The sequence below is a fragment of the Anomaloglossus baeobatrachus genome, chromosome 8 (genome assembly GCF_048569485.1).
Source record: "Anomaloglossus baeobatrachus isolate aAnoBae1 chromosome 8, aAnoBae1.hap1, whole genome shotgun sequence".
In the NCBI taxonomy this organism is placed as follows: Eukaryota; Metazoa; Chordata; class Amphibia; order Anura; family Aromobatidae; genus Anomaloglossus; species Anomaloglossus baeobatrachus.
In genome coordinates, this window is record NC_134360.1 from 217,953,251 (window position 1) to 217,975,416 (window position 22,166).

General features: G+C 46.6%; 1 long non-coding RNA gene across 1 annotated transcript; it reads right to left on the reverse strand.

Moving 5' to 3' along the window:
* Positions 1 to 1,480: 1,480 nt before the first annotated feature.
* LOC142249441 (uncharacterized) lies at positions 1,481 to 19,836 on the reverse strand. Its single transcript, XR_012725051.1, has 4 exons — positions 19,759 to 19,836; positions 2,619 to 2,756; positions 2,465 to 2,537; positions 1,481 to 1,935 (listed from the first exon to the last, which is right to left on the reverse strand). It is a non-coding gene; the product is annotated as an uncharacterized LOC142249441 (long non-coding RNA).
* Between the last annotated feature and the right edge of the window lie 2,330 nt (positions 19,837 to 22,166).

Consider the following 22,166-nt stretch of genomic DNA (forward strand, 5'->3'; position numbering starts at 1 on the left):
CAGCTAGTTATCAGTGCACATGCGAAGGACCATGGAGCTTGTTATCATGAAGAGGTACCATGCAGCTTGTTATCACTGCACAGTTCTGTATTTATGTGATCCTCATCTCATATATGCACCAATGTTTTCTTCCTTGTTTTTATATGTGTACAAAGCTGCATGTCGTGAGTTGATCCCGCTATCTTGGTTGTGCCGACTCCTTCTTTTTTTTCTTTTAGTAGCAAACATTTGCCATATTATGAAATGAAAAATACGGCAAAGAACCCTAACTGAGGAGCAGAGAGAATCCTACATCAGACAGGAAGAGACAATGTTCCTCTGCCAAAACTTCAGAAATTGTCTCCTCACCTCCCCGACATTTAAAGACTGGTGTAAAAAGAAGAGAGAACACTGCACAATGCTGGACATTGCGGGCATTTGTGGCAGAACATTGCTGGTGGGCGTGCATGCGGCAGAGCATTGCTGGACCAGGGCGTGCAGAGCGTTATGTGGGGAGCAATATGCAGCTGTCTTTGTGACACTTTAGTCACTAACAAAATGGCTCCGCACTGTGTCCCTACATTTCATCTTCCCTTATCCTTATGGAAGAACCCAGATTGGGAGGGGGAGCTGTGACATCAATCACAGGAGAGCAGATTCTGCCCACTTTTACTGCAGCTGTAATTCAGGCTATTTCTACAGTGGGATTTCTGTAGGATTTCAGCAGCTGCTCCCCCTAGTGTTTAAGAGTGGAACATATTAAACTTTTTATTTTTTTTAGATTTTGTTCAAGTAAAAACAAATAAGAATATTTAAGCGAAACATTAAAACATTAATACTTTACATTTTTTCAGTTATTGAACTTTTTTTTTTTGGACGACACCTTCCCTTTAAGGCTCAAAAGTGGATGCAGCCCTGACACAATTGTCCTCAGGTCTCAGCACAGACATGAGGACAATGCTGGACATGGTCAGGGCACAAACGTGGATAATTCCAGCCACGATGATGGACATGGACCGGGCACAATGGAATCACAGCTATTTTAGCATTGTGGTTGTAGTATAATCTATACATAGTGTATATACTGTAAATATGTATACCGTGTATAAATAGTAAATATATATGGTTAATGCTTCATTGTGATAATTAATATTTTGGTCTCTGAAAAAAGTGAGAAAACCCCCCAGATCCATTGCATATTGTGTTAAATAGTATAGATCGATAGACCTAGAATTGGAAAAATACATGTGCAAAACCTCCCTCCACTGAGATAGAAACCCCCTGAGGGACCTCACTTTCTGAAAGGATGCAATAAAGGAGTAAAGAGAAGAGGCTGGGACCCCAAGATTTTGAGGCCGACGGTCGGAGTTGTACTGGACGTCCCCGCCCAGCTACACAGAACAGGATTTTGTCTCGTTTATTTGCTTCATAAACATCATTATAAATATCTTATGGATCCCACTGTGCCTGGGGTCTGTCTTCACATCCGTCCGACACTGGACCCCCAAGAACTCAACACCTGAGATGTTTGCTATGACGTTTAGAGAAAACAGGTAATAGGAAACAGAGTAGCAATGGCAATAATGAATGTGATCAATAAGCCGCCTTCCTGCAGGGGTGACAGCACGTTGAGTAATTGGGTCAGACGGGGGAATGCAGGGGTTAATCCCGATAGATGTGGATGCATGCTGCAGTAGACTCCTGTGTTTGAGCCTTAATGACATGTTTTCCCTGACATTTCTCTCCATCTCTGTGTAATTGTGCTGCGGCTGCAGCCGGTGCCTGCTGTGTGCGTCTCATCGCTGCGTCCTCTGTGGATGAACAAGTCCCGAGTCTTTGTATTAGAAGCCGCAGGTTCCCTTATGGCACTCGGCTTTGTGATCTTCAATTACCCCAACATCATTTATTTCAGGTTTCCTAAGCTGGGGACATTTACGTCCTGTCATCACTTTGTACCTGTGGCAAATTATATATGTACACACAGATTATACAGTGCAATGTGTACTGCTATTGCTATGCTAGGGAAAATATCAGTCAACCCATGTTAAAAACAGGTCTTTTTTTGTCAAAAGTATTTTTAAATATTATATAATGTTTCTATTTTATTTTATTTTTCCTTCTTAAATCTGCAGTTTTTACACTGGACACTGTAGCTATTATAGACTCGTAATTACTACTCTTTACCAAAGTGTTTTCAGTAGGTTCATTATCATACCAGTCAGGATGACAATACCACGTCTACAGTATATATAGCTGAGATTGACCATTCACAATCACAGCTCACCTCCTCCCCCTCCTGTATATAGGTACAGAATAGCGACCCTGACCCGCACCCGGGAATCTTTCTCTGTTCCTACTAGGCCATATATCCCAGAGTACGGCATAAGTGCAGGGCGAGGGCTTAAACCTGCAGGTCGTGCTTATCCCTCACAAGCGAGCAGCGAAACAGTCCCAAATCAGTAGAAGGAAACAGAGGGGCACTCACCAGTCTTAAACCGCTTCTTATTTCTTTCTCCATGTCGCAAATTGCAATGTGGGTGTGTGGCACCAAGCGGATACTAGAGGTGGGGAGACAAAAGGCGCAATAGGGTCTTACTTATATCATTTCTGCCTCAGTGGTTTTTAAGCGCGGCATATACCTGTTTTCTCTTTGCATGTATATTTTTACTACGTATTCACGGGGCCGCTGCTTGAACCACGCGGACACTCACATGTGAAGATGATTTCTTTTACCCTGAAGAAGGAGACAGTTCTTGTCTCTGAAACGCGTTGGAATGCTGTAATAAAAAAGAAATTTTTATATCATTTCTGCCTCAGTGGTTTTTAAGCGCGGCATATACCCGTTTTCTCTTTGCATGTATATTTTTGCACCAAGCGGATGACTGTCGTGTCACACCCAGTAGCGCTTAAACTGGTCTTTGAAGCGCTATTGGGTGCGAAACAGCCGTTATCCTCTTGGTGCTCGCACTCTCCGCACACACAATTACAATTTGTGACATGGAGAAATAAATAAGAAGTGGTTTAAGACTGGTGAGTGACCCTCTGTTTCCTTCTACTGATTTGTGATACCTCTATATATAGCTGAGATCCACTATTCACAATAGGTGATTTTACAGCTCACCTCCTCCTCCTCCTGTACTATGACTGATAACACTTCTATATACAGTAGACAACACAGGATCCACCATTCACAATAGGTGATGTCACAGCTCAACTTCTCCTCCAGTACAATGACTGATAACACCTCTACATACAGTAGACAACACAGGATCCATCATTCACAATAGGTGATATCACAGCTCACCTCCTCCTCCTGTACAATAACTGATAACACCTCTATATACAGTAGACAACACAGGATCCACCATTCACATTAGGTGATGTCACAGCCAGTAGCGTAACTAGAGTTTGATGGACCCCGGGGCAAAGTTTGGACCTGGGCCCCCCAAGCCATGTACACCGACACTTGGGGTACGGGATAATGACACTGACACTCAGGGTACGGGATAATGATGCTGACAATAGGCTCTTACCCTCACAACCCAGGTTTCCCATGATCTGAAATCCCTCTATCAGCACCCAGCTTTCCTATGTTCTGATACCAATCTCATCCTCGACACCCAGCTTCCCCATGCTCTGCTATATATCTTTCCCTCAGCACACAGCTTCCCCATGCTCTGCTATACATCTTTCCCTCAGCACACAGCTTCCCCATGCTCTGCTATATATCTTTCCCTCAGCACACAGCTTCCCCATGCTCTGCTATACATCATTCCCTCAGCACACAGCTTCCCCATGCTCTGCTATACATCTTTCACTCAGCACACAGCTTCCCCATGCTCTGCTATACATCTTTCCCTCAGCACCCAGCTTTCCCATTCTCTGCTATACATCTTTCCCTCAGCACACAGCTTCCCCATGCTCTGCTATACAGCTTTCCCTCAGCACCCAGTTTCCCCATGCTCTGCTATACATCTTTCCCTCAGCACACAGCTTTCCCATTCTCTGCTATACATCTTTCCCTCAGCACACAGCTTCCCCATGCTCTGCTATACATCATTCCCTCAGCACACAGCTTCCCCATGCTCTGCTATATATCTTTCACTCAGCACACAGCTTTCCCATTCTCTGCTATACATCTTTCCCTCAGCACACAGCTTTCCCATTCTCTGCTATACATCTTTCCCTCAGCACACAGCTTTCCCATTCTCTGCTATACATCTTTCCCTCAGCACACAGCTTCCCCATCCTCTGCTATACATCTTTCCCTCAGCTTCTCATATAAAACACAGGACAGTTCAATTGAGCAAGTTATCCTGTGTGTGGGAGAGTCTGGAGAGATAACTTGCAGCTGTCATTCGTCCAACAGCTACCCTGTTTCCCTGAAAATAAGACCTACCCCAAAAATAAACCATATGATTTGTGCGCAGTAGCAGAGAGGCGCGCTGCCAGGCACTGCAGCAGAGTGGTGTGCTGCCAGAGAGAGCTAGGCGTAGTAGAAGAGGGGCAAGCAGCAAGGTGCAGTAGCAGAGGTGCATGTTACCAGGCACAGTAGCAGAGGGGTGAGGAGCAAGCTGCCAGGCACAGTAGCAGAGGGGCATATTGCCAGGCGTAGTAGCAGAGGGGCGAGGCACATGCTGCAGGTGCAGTAGCAGAGAATCAAGGAGCGTGCTGCCAAGCAAAAGTAACAGAAGGCGAGGAGTGCTCTAATATGCACCACAGCGGACGGGCACACTGCCAGGCATAGTAAAAGAGGGGTGAGGAGCACCAGGCACCGCAGCAAGGGGAGAGCTGCAGCTGTGGGGGGGGGCACTGCCAGGCACGCTGCCAGGCGCCCCAGCAGACGGGTGTGCTGCCAGGTGCCAAAACAGAGGGGTGCGCTGTCAGGCACTGCAGCAGTGGGGCACACTGCCAAGCACAGCAGCAGAGGGGTGAGGGGCAAGCCGCCATGCGCAGTAGCAGATGGGCAAGGGGGACTCTGCCTGGTGCACTAGCAAAGGGGCGTGCTGCCAAATGCAAATAGCAAAGGTGGAAAGGGGCCCAATTTCAGGCGCAGTAGCAGAGGAGCAAGTGGCAGAATGCCAGGCGCAGTAGCAGAGGGGCAAGTGGAGTAATGCCAGGTGCAGTTGCAGAGGGGCGAGGAGCACAATGCCAGGCATTGTTGCAGAGGGGAAAAAGACACATTGCCAGGCACAATTGCTGAGGGGCGTGCTGCCAGGTGAAAGAAGCAAAGGGGCACAAGGCTAGATGCAGTTATAGAGGGGCAAATTGCCCGGCACAGTTGCAGAGGGATGAGGTGACTCATTGCCAGAGACAGTTGCAGGCGGTCGAGGCACTGCTGGCCAGGAGGTGTCCCAGGCAGTCGCTATACCAAATGTGCACTTCTATGTTTCCTATGGGCACAGGTTGACTTATCAAACTTTGGAACTACAACTTCCAGACTGCTGTGATTTCATCGCTACGCGTCCTGTCCGGTCCAACAATGTGTTGTCCGCACTGGGAACAGCGGCTGACTGATCACAACTCTCTGGTGTCAGCCACTCACCTGCTCACTGGGTCCAGAGGCTATTCTGTGTTTATCAGCAGATCATAGAGAAGGTTTTCTTCACTTTTCACGCTGTCATGTCTATATGCTTCGCCATCTTTACAACTGGAAAGTGAACTAACAGCGCAGGAGCTCAGTCGTGGCTACAACGATGATGATGTCGCAGGAGGGGGCAGAGCCTCCTCTATCACAGCAGCGGGCTCTACTGCTCTGAAGAGGAACTAATAGCGGCACTATCCTGCACAAGGGGGAGGATTAGGCAGCGGACCCATGTACTAGAGGAGGAGGCTGTATAGAGATGAGCGGACCCATGTACTAGAGGAGGAGGCTGTATAGAGATGAGAGGAGCCCTGTACTAGAGGAGGATGCTGTATATGAGAGGAGCCATGTACTAGAGGAGGGGGCTGTATGTAGATGAGAGGAGCCATGTACTAGAGGAGGGGGCTGTATAGAGCTGAGAGGAGACATGTACTAGAGGAGGAGGCTGTATAGAGATGAGCGGAGACATGTACTAGAGGAGGAGGCTGTATATAGATGAGAGGAGCCATGTACTAGAGGAGGCTGTATAGAGCTGAGCGGAGACATTTACTAGAGGAGGAGGCTGTATATAGATGGGAGGAGCCATGTACTAGAGGAGGGGGCTGTATATAGATGAGAGGAGCCATGTACTAGAGGAGGGGGCTGTATATAAATGAGAGGAGCCATGTACTTGAGGAGGCTGTATAGAGATGAGCGGAGACATTTACTAGAGGAGGGGGATGTATATAGATGGGAGGAGCCATGTACTAGAGGAGGGGGCTGTATATAAATGAGAGGAGCCATGTACTAGAGGAGGCTGTATAGAGATGAGCGGAGACATTTACTAGAGGAGGGGGATGTATATAGAGGAGAGGAGCCATGTACTAAAGGAGGAGGCTGTATATAGAGGAGAGGAGCCATGTACTAGAGGAGGAGGCTGTATAGAGATGAGAGGAGCCATGTACTAGAGGAGGCTGTATAGAGATGAGAGGAGCCATGTACTAGAGGAGGCTGTATAGAGATGAGCGGATACATTTACTAGAGGAGGAGGCTGTATATAGATGGGAGGAGCCATGTAGTAGAGGAGGCTCTATATAGATGATAGGAGACATGTAGTAGTAGAGGAGGGGGCTGTATATAGAGGAGAGGAGCCATGTACTAGAGGAGGGGGTTGTATATAGATGGGAGGAGCCATGTACTAGAGGAGGGGGCTGTATATAGATGAGCGGAGACATTTTCTAAAGGATGAGGCTGTATATAGATGAGAAGAGCCATGTACTAGAGGAGGGGGCTGTATATAGATGGGAGGAGCCATGTACTAGAGGAGGAGGCTGTATAGAAATGAGAGGAGCCATGTACTAAAGGAGGAGGCTGTATATAGAGGAGAGGAGCCATGTACTAGAGGAGGAGGCTGTATAGAGATGAGAGGAGCCATGTACTAGAGGAGGCTGTATAGAGATGAGAGGAGCCATGTACTAGAGGAGGGGGCTGTATATAGATGGGAGGAGCCATGTACTAGAGGAGGGGGTTGTATATAGATGGGAGGATCCATGTACTAGAGGAGGCTGTATATAGATGAGAGGAGCCATGTACTAGAGGAGGCTGTATATAGATGGGAGGAGCCATGTACTAGAGGAGGGGGTTGTATATAGATGGAAGGAGCCATGTACTAGAGGAGGGGGCTGTATATAGATGAGCGGAGACATTTTCTAAAGGATGAGGCTGTATATAGATGAGAGGAGCCATGTACTAGAGGAGGGGGCTGTATATAGATGAGAGGAACCATGTACTAGAGGAGGGGGCTGTATATAGATGAGAGGAGCCATGTACTAGAGGAGGGGGGCTGTATATAGATGGGAGGAGCCATGTACTAGAGGAGGGGGTTGTATATAGATGGGAGGAGCCATGTACTAGAGGAGGCTGTATATAGATGGGAGGATCCATGTACTAGAGGAGGCTGTATATAGATGAGAGGAGCCATATACTAGAGGAGGCTGTATATAGATGGGAGGAGCCATGTACTAGAGGAGGGGGTTGTATATAGATGGAAGGAGCCATGTACTAGAGGAGGGGGCTGTATATAGATGAGCGGAGACATTTTCTAAAGGATGAGGCTGTATATAGATGAGAGGAGCCATGTACTAGAGGAGGGGGCTGTATATAGATGAGAGGAACCATGTACTAGAGGAGAGGGCTGTATATAGATGAGAGGAGCCATGTACTAGAGGAGGGGGCTGTATATAGATGAGAGGAGCCATGTACTAGAGGAGGGGGCTGTATATAGATGAGAGGAGCCATGTACTAGAGGAGGGGGCTGTATATAGATGAGAGGAGCCATGTACTAGAGGAGGGGGCTGTATATAGATGAGAGGAGCCATGTACTAGAGGAGGGGGCTGTATATAGATGAGAGGAGTGATGTACTGTAGTAAGTGTCTGTATATAACGGATAAGAGAGGAGATGACTGTGCAAAGCATGACCGCAGAACCAAAATCACCAAAAGGAGACTTGTTGTGAGACACTACACCCATAATATAGTTTATTGGAGTGTACCATTTATATATATTTTATGTTTTCAATACAAGGCTAAGGCTATATAACACAAGACGCGGCCCCCATTACATCTCCAGGGGTCTCCCCCGGATTTCTAAAAATTCTGAGTTTTTATTTACTTTAACATCTGTCACTCAACTTTCCCAGAATCCTTAGTGGCTGATCCTCCGGCTCCAGAGCTGTGAATTCAGGGGAACCATTGATTGCACATTTGCTTTTTATAGCACTAAGTCCTCTGCTTTGTAACTAGACAAGAAAACTGAACCCCGACATCTGTGTGCCGCAGTCATGAATGGTTCAGATGACGATGACGGCCGGGCCCCGGATGGAATGTTCAAGTCTGTTCTCATTGTGGTGACATCAGGGGTTTATGGCAACATGAAATATGCAGATTCCATCCATCTTCATAGAATATGCAAACTGCATCTGACCACACGCGATGACTAATAAAGGTGCCCCGCCCACTTGCCTATGTCATCACTTTGTGATGTCACAATGATCAAAGGCTCTAAACAAACTGCTCCTGGGAGCTTTACAGCCATTTCTCACTTTTTTACTATAGAGGCAGGACGATAGAGCCGAACTATGGCAGCCAGAAAGACGTAAGTGGAGCTCTGGGAATATAAACCTGGAGCCCTGCAACAATATTACTTTCTGATAAAGGACAAGAACGAGCCTTTGGATTATAAACCGTGGAGCCCTGCACCCTTATTGCCTTTTTGGAGAGAAACAGGATAAGAACGCTACATTATCATCAGAATGAAAAAAGAGAAGATGAAGGACGACCCAGGACCATGATGTGAACCTGGTGACGTATACCACTCCCCTGCTCTGTATCTGCTAATGTTATGTAAGGGGTACTTCTCACATAGCAAGATCGCTGCTGAGTCACGTTTTTTGTGACGTACAAGTGACCTCATTAGCGATCTTGCTGTGTGTGACACTAAGCAGCGACCTGGCCCCTGCTGTGAGATCGCTGCTCGTTACACACAGCTCTGGTTCATTTTTTGGACGTTGCTCTCCCGCTGTGAAGCGCACATCGCTGCGTTTGACAGCAAGAGAGCAACGATCTGAATGTGCAGGCAGCCGGCGTCTGGAAGCTGCAGACGCTGGTAACTAAGGTAAATATCGGGTAACCAAGCGAAGGGCTTTGATTGGTTAGCCGATATTTACCTTGGTTACTAGCATCGGCCGCTCTCAGGCTGCTGCCAGTGCCGGCTCCCTGCTCACGTAGCAAGAGTACACATCGGGTAAATAAGCACAGCGGTTTGCTTATTAACCCGATGTGTACTCTGGCTACGAGTGCAGGGAGCCAGCGCTAAGCGGTGTGCGCTGGTAACCAAGGTAAATATCAGGTAACCAAGCGCTTGGTTACCCGATATTTACCTTAGTTACCAAGCGCAGCATCGCTTCCACGCGTCGCTGGGGTCTGGTCACTGGTGAGATCTGCCTGATTGACAGCTCACCAGCGACCATGTAGCGACGCACCAGCGATCCTGACCAGGTCAGATCGCTGGTGGGATCGCTGGAGCGTCGCTAAAGTGTGACGGTACCCTAACCCTTTGGTGGCGTTAAATCAAGGCTGGTGTTTTTCTATACCAACCTTGATGAAGCGCCCGTTGGAGTAACATGCACCAAATTCATTTCATCTTAATGAATTTGACTTATCTTTTAAAGTGAATCTGTCAGGAGGTTTTTGCCAGCTAATCTGCATAACGTAGGGACAGAGACACTGATTCCAGTGATGTGTCAATTACTGGGCTACTTAGTGTAGTTTTGATAAAATCACTGTATAATCAGCAGGAGATTATCATTACAGGACTACTTGGCGTGCTGCCAGGTAGTCCAGCATATTCATGAGCTCTGTATAACTGCTAGATGTGCAGCAGAGAAAACATTGATTTTATCAAAATGACAGCAAACAGCTCAGTAAGTTACACATCGCTGGAATCAGGGTCTCTTGTGACTTCTCCCTGTATCTTCAGCTCCTTGGGAGACTCATGTACAGGGTGCAGTGTAAAATATGCAAAACAATTAGTGATATTTTTTTTATGAGCTTTCTGGATATAGTCCTGTGAAAACTCTGTGTAAATATTTGTTTTTCAGAATTTTAATTCAGGTTTGTTAAAGGGGTTTTCCAGGCTTGAGGTAATAGTCTGCAGTTGCTCTAGGTGTCTGCACCTGAACGCATGTATGCAAGTCACATACTTGTGGTCACGACTGCCCGCTACCGGCACAGGCGAATCCTCACAGTGCACAGTGCAGTTCCTGTTAGGATTCAAAAGTCTGTCGTTAACCTCAAGCCTGGACATCCCCTTTAAGAGAAAAATTACATTTTATTATATTTTAAATATATTAAAATGATTGTCCACGACGGGAAATCCCTTTTAAAGTAAATAGTTCCCCTTGTAAAATTTCTGGTGCAAACTGCTTTAGGAGTGAACTCTTAAGGGGGCTTTACACCCAACGATATCGCTAACGAGATGTCGTTGGGGTCACGGAATTCGTGATGCACATCCGGCCTCGTTAGCAACGTCGTGGCGTGTGATATCTACGAGCGCCCTCTAACGATCAAAATTACTCACCTAATCGTTGATTGTTGACACGTCGTTCATTTCCCAAATTTCGTTGCTGGTTCAGGACGCAGGTTGTTCGTCGTTCCTGAGGCAGCACACATCGCTACGTGTGACACCCCGGGAACGACGAACAACACCGTACCTGCGTCCTCCAGCAACGAGGTGGGCGTGACTTTCATGCGGCTGCTCTCCGCCCCTCTGCTTCTATTGAACGCCTGCAGTGTGATGTCGCTGTGACGCCGCACAAACCGCCCCCTTAGAAAAGAGGCTGTTCGCCGGCCACAGCGACGTCGCTAGGAAGGTAAGTATGAGTGATGGGTACTAGCGATATTGTGCGCCACGGGCAGCGATTTGCCCGTGACGCACAAACGACGGGGGCGGGTGCTTTCACGAGCGTCATTGCTAGCGATGTCGCTGCGTGTAAAGCAGCCTTTAGGCTGCATGCCCACGATTAGGGTTAGCAGCGTTTTGAATGCAGCATGCTCCAAAATGCTGCATTGTACAGTGCAAGCACAGTGGATGGGATTTCTAGAAATCCCGTGCCCACTGTGCGTCCCGCAGTAAAAAGTGAACTGCAGTGCGTCTTTCCTGAACCGCAGGATGTCAGTTGTTTACTGCGGAGTAGCAAGTGTTCTCCGAAGGGAGAATACAAGCGAAAGACCGCAGTGCCCTGAACCCTGATTGTGGGCACGGGCTGCTGCGGTCTCCTGCGTTCTCCTACAGAGGAGACTCTCTGCCCCGCACGTCAGGACACGCTGAGTCCAGGACAACAGCTGGTCCTGATCGGGGGCACGTACCCTTAATGCTATTACAGTACAACAGGTGTATAAATTCTATAATGTATATATATATATATATATATATATATATATATATATATAATATATTAATTTTATATATAATGGGTGATGTCAGCTATGTAAACCAAGACAACAATGCTAATTAAGAAACCCAAAATAAGATTAATTTTTATATATTTTATTCCGGTACCTTGTTGAATTTTGTCTTCTGTACTTCATTGGATTTTGTCGCCTGGTAATTTGTATAATTTCCAATTGTTCATCTTTTAAAATTGTAAAACTAAAAACGCCATAAAATATCTGTTTTATGTTACAATGAGGCTCCTTGAATGGAAACTTGAGTGAATGTATACGGATTATATATAAAATCCTGATTGTGTATAAGGGAGTCCAACTAGGTGTGGTCGACTGTCATTTGTGGACTGAAGACAAATGATAGGGTATTATACACTACACCCCAGGTACATGCCCCCAATCCCATATAGATAATATTTCTTGTTCGTCTTTTAAAATTGTAAAACTAAAAACGCCATAAAATATCTGTTTTATGTTACAATGAGGCTCCTTGAATGGAAACTTGAGTGAATGTATACGGATTACAGATACAATCCTGAATGTGTATAAGGGAGTCCAACTAGGTGTGGTCAACAGTCATTTGTGGGCTGAAGACAAATGATAGGGTATGATACACTTACACCCCAGGTACAAGCCCCCTATCCCCTATAGATAATATTTTTTGTCATATATACCTATATAGGTATTGTTATATGTGAATTTCTACTAATAACACTGAGTGACTGAAACCTCCACGTTTCAAAAGTGGACGCGGGGTCACAACTGCGGTGGTCGAGTGGGATCTGGACGCACTGTCACACCTGCGGCGGTCGAGTGGGACCTTGTCACGATCACTGTGGAGTTAGTAGAGTCCGTGCCGGTGGTGCTCTGAATACCTGATTTTAAGAACTGGAACGTCTCTGGATATAAAGAGGCGGTGTCATTTGACTTTATCTCAGCACTTCAGGTCTAGGAGTGCGAGGGAACTTTTATCTCATCTTGTCTTGTACATTCTCCTTGTCTGTTGTTGGAAACATTGTCTTAAGTACTGAAGTAAATTACCCTTGAGTGCTGTTATCAACAGATATATTATATCTTATACTAAATTGCAAGGTACTGGATTAAAATATTTCACAAATTCTAATATTATATTGGCTAAAGGCCCCGTCACGCGCAGCGATATCGCTAGAGAGTGTACCCGACCCCATCGTTTGTGCGTCACGGGCAAATCGCTGCCCGTGGCGCACAATATCGTTAGGAGCAGTCACACGGACTTAACTGCTTAGCGACATCGCTGTTGCCGGTGAACCACCTCCTTTCTAAAGGGGCGGTTCGTGCAACATCATAGTGGCGTCACTAAGCGGCCACCCAATAGAAGTGGAGGGGCGGAGATGAGCGTCCGTAACAGCCCGCCCACCTCCTTCCTTCCTCATTGCTGGCGGCCGCAGGTAAGCTGCAGTTCGTCGTTCCCGAGGTGTCACACGTAGTGATGTGTGCTGCCTCGGGAACAACGAACAACGAACAACCTGCGTCCTCAACAATCAACGATTTTATGAAAATGAACGACGTGTCAACGATCAACGATAAGGTGAGTATTTTTGATCGTTAACGGCCGTTCGTTGGTGTCACACGCAACGACGTCGCTAACGATGCCGGATGTGCGTCATGGAATCTGTGACTCCGGCGATATATCGTTAGATACGTCGTTGCGTGTAACGGGGCCTTTAGTGTCTGCATGTCCGTTATATAATATATTGTGTTATTACTGGAGGTAAAGCAGACAGCAGGGGGTTGGTATTATCAGGCTGGGAAGGCCCATGGTTATTTTGTCCTTCCCAGCCTAAAAATAGCATCCCCCAGCTACTTCAAAAGTGGCACATGCATTAGATGCACCAACTCTGGCGCTTTGCCCAGCTTTTCCTGATTGCCCTTGTGTGGTGGCAATCGGATTAATATTTTTGGGGCTGATGTTAGCTGTAAATTGACAGCTGGCATCAACCCCAGAGGTTAGTAATGGAGAGGTGTCTATCAGACACCTCCATTCCTACCTCGGCTGAAAGAAAAATGTTCATGGATGGCATAAATGTGCCTTTTGTGAATAATAGAATATTGCAGGTTATTGTTACTAGATTTTGTTATGGGATGTTGATCCAGGGAACTAGTCTGATTGCCATAAGTGGAGTCGGGAAGGAATTTTTCCCCTAATATGGGGCAATTAGCATCTGCCTCATGGGGTTTTTGCCTTCCTCTGGATCAGCACATTAGCTTTTAGAATGAACTTGATGGACTTGTGTCTTTCAACCTTAAAGCTATGAAACTGTCTTTGTATTGAGGCTCAAGGGTGTAGGCCGGGGTTTCTTTGGGACCAGCATTAATGGAGTGTTTTGCTCCAAGTCTATCCCAGGAAGCCTTTTTGAGCTGATGTCCTTAGACAGATCCCAACATTTAGGGGGGAAAAAAGCTTTAGTTAGTTAAAGGGGTTTTCCCATGAGCAAACTTAATTTTAACAGATATTTAAATCAATAGATCTTGAAATAATAATAATTTCCAGAATTGGATGTAATTAAAAAAAAAAATACGCCTGTGGTGAGATAATCCTATATATGTGCCCCTGCTATGTACTGTGTAATGGATGTGTCTGACCGTACAGGGATATAGTCTGATCATACTCCTAGGCATTGGAGGACTTAACAAAGTATGCAGACCTTAAAGACACAGGATCACAAATTATTCTTTCTTTGAGAAAAAAGATTTTTTAAAAGCAAGTCGTGAAATGTTTTACCTCACAAAAAGAATCAGCTGTGATCCTGTTCAATTGATTAAGTTTAACTTTATTCATGGGGAAACCCCCTTTAAGGGTGCATTAAAAGCAAAGCCACAGAAAGATTTAGGTTTTTTTTCTTGCTATATTGAACTTAAGGAATTTTAATTCCTTTTTCTGTGGCTTTGCATTTAATTTTAGGTAGGGACTCGCAAGATAATGAGGACCCTTGACGTGGGTTGCGAGCTTGTATATTTTGGCCAAAATATTGACCCATGCCACATAAATGTATTTATTTTTTGAATATTACATCTCTTTTTTTGCAGGATGCAGACAAGCCCATCTATGTTGGCTGGTAAAGTAGGGTATCTGTGATTGTGGGGTGCACTGATAGAGTGCTGGGCAGCCCGCCTAATCTAATACTATGGGCGTCACTAATAGGCTGTAAACCAGGCACTGTGCACGTCATGTGTGACCAGCCCCCCTATACAGGCCTTATCTGTGTGCAATGTTAATACTGAGCAATCGCCCCCTCCATGATGGTTGTCTAATCAGTGTTTTGCACCTGTGTTACTTCCATATTTATCAAGGAGGGCTGGTCCAGCCGTTTACTACATTACATTCTGTGACCTGGGCAGGTAAATACAACAGTATTCTTTTCCTATATTGAACTTATGAAATTTTGGGAAATTTTAATTTTTCTGTGGCTTTGCTTATATTATTAGTATAGGGACTCACAAAACAATGAGGACCCTTGACATTGGGTTGTGAGCTTTTGTATTTTGGCCAAAATATTAACTAATACCTCATTTATTTATATTTGTATGTACACGATACTCGATTACAGCCAATCCAATCTATGTTGGTCTTGTAAACTAGGATGTCTGTCCCGATGGAGTGCAATGATAGAGTGCTGGGTAGGGTGTCTGTCCCAGTGGAGTGCAATGATACAGTGCTGGGTAGGGTGTCTGTCCCGGTGGAGTGCAATGATAGCGTGCTGGGTAGGGTGTTTGTCCCGGTGGAGTGCAATGATAGAGTGCTGGGTAGGGTGACTGTCCCGATGGAGTGCAATGATAGAGTGCTGGGTAGGGTGTCTGTCCCGATGGAGGGCAATGATACAGTGCTGGGTAGGGTGTCTGTCCCGGTGGAGTGCAATGATAGCGTGCTGGGTAGGGTGTTTGTCCCGGTGGAGTGCAATGATAGAGTGCTGGGTAGGGTGACTGTCCCGATGGAGTGCAATGATAGAGTGCTGGGTAGGGTGTCTGTCCCGATGGAGTGCAATGATAGAGTGCTGGGTAGGGTGTCTGTCCCGGTGGAGTGCAATGATAGAGTGCTGGGTAGGGTGTCTGTCCCGGTGGAGTGCAATGATAGAGTGCTGGGTAGGGTGTCTGTCCCGATGGAGTGCAATGATAGAGTGCTGGGTAGGGTGTCTGTTGTGAATACATTTGAATTAGATTCCAGTTTTGGGCTCCCTCTTGTGGTCAGTGCTGGTAATGCAGCTGACTTGCTGAGTGGGAACTGGACAGCTGAGTAGGATTTGCAATCAGGCCATTTGGTTTGGGCCTATATAACTATGTAGCTTCCTTTTGTTCCTTGCCGGTGCTCAATTGTATTTCCTGTGTTCTAAGGACTTACTGAAACCAGACCTGTTCTCTGTGTCTACCAGAAGTCCTCTCAGATAAGTTGGTCTTGTACCTTTGCTTATGGTTTTCACTTTCTTGTGATTTTCCCTATGTGGAGTTCCTGGTGGAATTGGATTATTCCATGCTGGGAGTATCTGTGTACCTTGCTCCATGTTCTGTTATGTATTGTGTTTTGTCATGCTTGGTACAATATTCAGTCCCCTCTCTATATCAATGTTTTTCTTGGATCCCATTTACACCAGAGTACTGATATAGCGGGGGAGAGCCTGTTCAGGCTCAGTATTTTTTTCATGTCAGGCATGCTGGTATTTATTAGGGTTTTTACAGCTGCAGTCAGTGCTCTTTCCTATGCAGATAGTTTTGGGCCTCATCTTTGCTGACTCTGTTCTCTAGCTACGTATTGTGTTTTCCTATATCACCGTAATCTTTACATGTGGGGGCTATCTATATCTTTGGGGACTACTGCGAGGCAGATTAGCTTTTCTACATTTCTTTCTGTTAGAGTATTTAGTTCTCCGGCTGTGTCGAAACGACTAGGTCATCGTAGGCACGCCCCACGGCTACTTCTAGTTGTGTGTCAGTATTAGGTCTGCAGTCCGTTAAGGTTCCAGCCACTCTGGTTATTTTCTGGGTTTCCGAGTTACTGCTCTTTTTCTCATCTTCCTTGGTCACTGGATCACAACAGGTGTCTGTCCCGGTGGAGTGCAATGATCAAGTGCTGGGTAGTCCGTTTGATCGGGCTTCAGTAATAGGCTGTAAGCCAGGCGCACTGTGCACTAAATTACCCGCCCCGTATACAAGCATAATGCCTGTGCAATTTTAATACTGAGAAATCACCCCCTCCATGAATTGGTAGGTTGTGAGTGGTTGTCTCATCAGTATTTTGCCCCTGTGCTGCCTTCATCTTTATCAAGGAGGGCTGCCGTATCCTGTTAGTGCATCAGTTTCTGTGACCTGGGCAGATAAATACTGTTGCCTTTTCGTTTGCTATCTTTAACTTATTGTTGAATCAACCACTGGCCTCAAGCTCGCCCCTCCGGCCAGCAGCTACTCTGTAGATGCAACCCATTGCCTGTGGTAAGTCTCTACCTCTGTACAGGGGTGTAAAAGTGAAGGAGAGGGTTCCTTCGGAACCTGTAGGATAGATTGGCTAGTGTCAAGTCTGTCCTAGGAAGCCTTTCTGAGCTGACGGACTCAGACAGGTCCTAACAAGAGAGTCGCAGTAGACAGTTTTTTCATTTAGGGTTGATTCAGCCACTATAGCTTCAAGTTCACTCTTCTGGCCAGCAGCTACTCTGTAGATGCAGCCCTGAACCTGTGGTACGTCGCAGTAGCAGAGGGGTGTGGGCTGCATTGCCAGACTAAAGCAGCAGAGGGAAAGAGGACCATTGCAAGGCGCAAGTGGTGTGCTGTAGGAGAGGGGTAAAGGGCGGTGGGGGCGCTGCCAGGCACTGCAGCAAAGTGGTATGCTGCTAGGCGATACAGCAGAGAGGCACGCTGCCTGGTGCAGTAGCAGAGGAGCACGTTGTCAGGTGCAGGCGCAGAGAGGCAAGGGACATGCCACCTAGCGCAGTAGCACAGACAAGCTGTCAGTTGCTACACCAGAGCGAAGGGGCACAGGAGCGAGGGACGCCCTACCATGCGCAAGTAGCAGAGGGGCACCTTGCCAGGCACAAGAAGTGAAAGACTGGCAGATTGCCAGGTGCAATAGCAGAGGGGCGAGGGACACAATACAATGCGTAGTAACAAAGGGGTAAGGGTCACAATGCCAGGCGCAGCAGCAGCGGCACAAGGAGCACAATGCCAGGGACAGTATCAGAGGAGCAAGGGGCACAATGTCAGGTGCAGTTGCAAAAGGGCACAATGACAGGAGCTGTAATCAGGGCCGGACTGGCCATCTAGGAACTCTGGCAAATGCCAGATGCAGGGCCAGCTCCAAGTTTTTGTGGGCCCTGGGGGAAAGATTCCCAGTGGGACCCTTTAATATACAGTGCCTACAAGTAGTAGTCAACCCCCTGCAGATTTAGCAGGTTTGATAAGATGCAAATAAGTTAGAGCCTGCAAACTTCAAACAAGAGCAGGATTTATTAACAGATGCATAAATCTTACAAACCAACAAGTTATGTTGCTCAGTTAAATTTTAATACATTTTCAACATAAAAGTGTGGGTCAATTATTATTCAACCCCTAGGTTTAATATTTTGTGGAATAACCCTTGTTTGCAATTGCAGCTAATAATCATCTTTATAAGACCTGATCAGGCCGGCACAGGTCCCTGGAGATATCTTGGCCCACTCCTCCATGCAGATCTTCTCCAAGTTATCTAGGTTCTTTGGGTGTCTCATGTGGCCTTTAATCTTGAGCTCCTTCCACAAGTTTTCAATTGGGTTAAGGTCAGGAGACTGACTAGGCCACTGCAACACCTTGATTTTTTCCCTCTTGAACCAGGCCTTGGTTTTCTTGGCTGTGTACTTTGGGTCGTTGTCTTGTTGGAAGATGAAATGACGACCCATCTTAAGATCCTTGATGGAGGAGCAGAGGTTCTTGGCCAAAATCTCCAGGTAGGCCGTGCTATCCATCTTCCCACGGATGCGGACCAGATGGCCAGGCCCCTTGGCTGAGAAACAGCCCCACAGCATGATGCTGCCACCACCATGCTTGACTGTAGGGATGGTATTCTTGGGGTCGTATGCAGTGCCATCCAGTCTCCAAACGTCACGTGTGTGGTTGGCACCAAAGATCTCGATCTTGGTCTCATCAGACCAGAGAACCTTGAACCAGTCTGTCACAGAGTCCTCCAAGTGATCATGAGCAAACTGTAGACGAGCCTTGACATGACGCTTTGAAAGTAAAGGTACCTTACGGGCTCGTCTGGAACGGAGACCATTGCGGTGGAGTACGTTACTTATGGTATTGACTGAAACCAATGTCCCCACTGCCATGAGATCTTTCCGGAGCTCCTTCCTTGTTGTCCTTGGGTTAGCCTTGACTCTTCGGACAAGCCTGGCCTCGGCACGGGTGGAAACATTCAAAGGCTGTCCAGGCCGTGGAAGGCTAACAGTAGTTCCATAAGCCTTCCACTTCCGGATGATGCTCCCAACAGTGGAGACAGGTAGGCCCAACTCCTTGGAAAGGGTTTTGTACCCCTTGCCAGCCTTGTGACCCTCCACGATCTTGTCTCTGATGGCCTTGGAATGCTCCTTTGTCTTTCCCATGTTGACCAAGTATGAGTGCTGTTCACAAGTTTGGGGAGGGTCTTAATTAGTCAGAAAAGGCTGGAAAAAGAGATAATTAATCCAAACATGTGAAGCTCATTGTTCTTTGTGCCTGAAATACTTCTTAATACTTTAGGGGAACCAAACAGAATTCTGGTGGTTTGAGGGGTTGAATAATAAATGACCCTCTGAATAAACTGTTCACAATTTAAAAAAAAAAAAAAAAGAAAAAAAGAAATAACATTCTTTTTTGCTGCAGTGCATTTCACACTTCCAGGCTGATCTACAGTCCAAATGTCACAATGCCAAGTTAATTCCGAATGTGTAAACCTGCTAAATCTGCAGGGGGTTGAATACTACTTGTAGGCACTGTATACCAGGATTCATGATTAGAATATAGAGGTAGTTAGGGGTTCAGCTCAGGGAGGGTGAAACATCAGAGTGGGCCCCTAACCAGGTAACCATGATTACTACAGTAGTGCAGCCTAATTGTGAGTATAGTGGAACCTCAGCCGATGACACTGATATTACCACTGTATGGTGACCATATAGTGGTAGATATCGGTGCTGCAGGACATACAAGAGGTCACAGTGCAGTTATAGATGGTGACTTACAGCTGATGGTCTTTCGGATGGAATTGTTTCCTTTTCCCATCTTTTCCAGACTGACATAACGTCTTCCAGGAACAACTCATCTGCAGAGATTACAAAAAAAGACACATTTGACCTCACATTTTTGAACCCGTCCAAACTATTCCCAACCTGCACAAACACCTCATCCTACCGACACCCCAATAGTGAGCCGGTGCTGCCGTATGTGCCCTTATTACTGCACCAGCTGTGTGGCACAAAAACCGTGCTCCTCTTACTGACCCACATACTGTGTTTCCCTGAAAATAAGACACTGTCTTATATTTTTTTTTTTGCCCCGAAAAAAGCACTAGGTCTTAATTTTCGGGGGAGAGTTTATTTTCAGGGAGACATGGTTTGGGGTAAGTTAACCCCCCAGGAAATGCAGATCTCCCTTCCCAGTTATGCAGTGTAATGGGCACTTATACAGTATAATGGGCACTTATACAGTGTAGGGGGTACCTATACACAGACAGACAGTATACACAGACAGATAGTACGCACAGACAGACAGTACGCACAGACAGACAGTACGCACAGACAGACAGTACGCACAGACAGACAGTACGCACAGACAGACAGTACGCACAGACAGACAGTACGCACAGACAGATAGTATACACAGACAGACAGTATACACAGACAGACAGTATACACAGACAGACAGTATACACAGACAAACAGCTACATATTGCACACTATACAGGACACACATACCTTATATATAACACAGACAGGCAGGGCCGGATTAAGGTTGGTGGGGGCCCCTGGGCAGAAAATCTGGTGGGGGCCCCATAACGTTAACATTTTTAGCCATAACAGTAGAGCGCGAACTGTAGCATTTAGATAGAAATCCAATGAACATTTATCCTGTTCTGCCACATTCAGATTTACAGTACTACAATATAGACACAGTCCAGGATCACTCACAGCCATCACTTATACACGGAAAGTAGAGTTAAGGCTGCTTTACACATTTCGATCTCGTATGCGATCACACACGCCCCCATCGTATGTGCGGAACAGGCAATTTGTTGCCCGTGTCGCACAAACTATTACCCCCATCACACGTACCTTCCAAACGACCTCGCTGTGGGCAGCGAACATCCACTGCCTGGAGTGGGAGGGACGTTCGGCGTCACAGCAACGTCACACAGCGGCCGGCCAAAAGAAGCGGAGGGGCGGAGATGAGCGGGGCGTAAACATCCCGCCCACCTCCTTCCTTCCGCATTGCCGGCAGGACGCAGGTAAGCTTTGTTCATCGTTCCCGGGGTGTCACACGGAGCGATGTGTGCTGCCTCAAGAACAATGAACAACCAGACGTTCAATTTTTAGAAAATGAACGACGTGTATGCGATCAACGTTTTAACGCACAATCAGGGTCGCACGTAGCTGTCACACACTACAATATCACTAACGATGCCGGATGTGCGTCACTTACGACGTGACACATCGTTATATATATTGTAGCGTGTAAAACTTTACTCACATTTTTTATTGATCCCAATGTTAAGGCAGCCAGGGCCGGCTCCAGGTTTTTGTGGCCTCCGGGTGAAAGAGTCTCAGTGGACCCCATCCACACACAGACACGCACATACACATACAGGCATACATATACATATTTGAAGACAAATTCAGAAAAATACATATAAACAGACAAATATATGCACAGTTATATACACTGACATATATGCAGACACAGACGCATTAGGGCTCGTGCGCACGTTGCGTAATTCCATGCATTTACACTGCGTATAGCACTGCAGTGTAAATGCATGCGTCCTGCGTCCCCTATACAATCTAGGTAGATTGTGCATGATACGTGCGCACGTAGCTTTTATGAACGCAGCGATTTGGGTGCTAAAATGTTGACCCAAATCCGTGCGTTCATAAAATGAGCATGTCAGTTATTCCGTGCGCTATGGATGCAGCTCCCGCTCTGTCTATGGTGGGGGCAGCAGCCAGAGCGCATGAAATCGGATTTTCTGTACAGAAAAACTGCATCCATTATGCAGTGTTTCTGCAGCGATTTGAAGCGTACATGTGCTGTCAAATCGCTGCAGAATATTCAGCAGTTACGTGTGCATGAGCCTTTACAGGTATTAATATGGGGAAATCGCCAGCAGCCTCACTCACCTCTCCCGCTTGTTTCCGTCCAGCTCCTTCAGGACATGTGGCTGTGTTTCACGATGGCTGTCACTAACAGACATGACTGCACACTGACAGCACTGCTGTATATACATCACAGGAGGGGCTGGGGGCTACAATATATACATTACAGGAGGGGCAGGGGGCATAGACGTTACTGGAGTGGCAAACAGCTTTGGTGGTGTACTCATTACTGCGATGGGTGACATAGCGCTCTGGGGGACCCATATAGTTCTGGGGGGGGC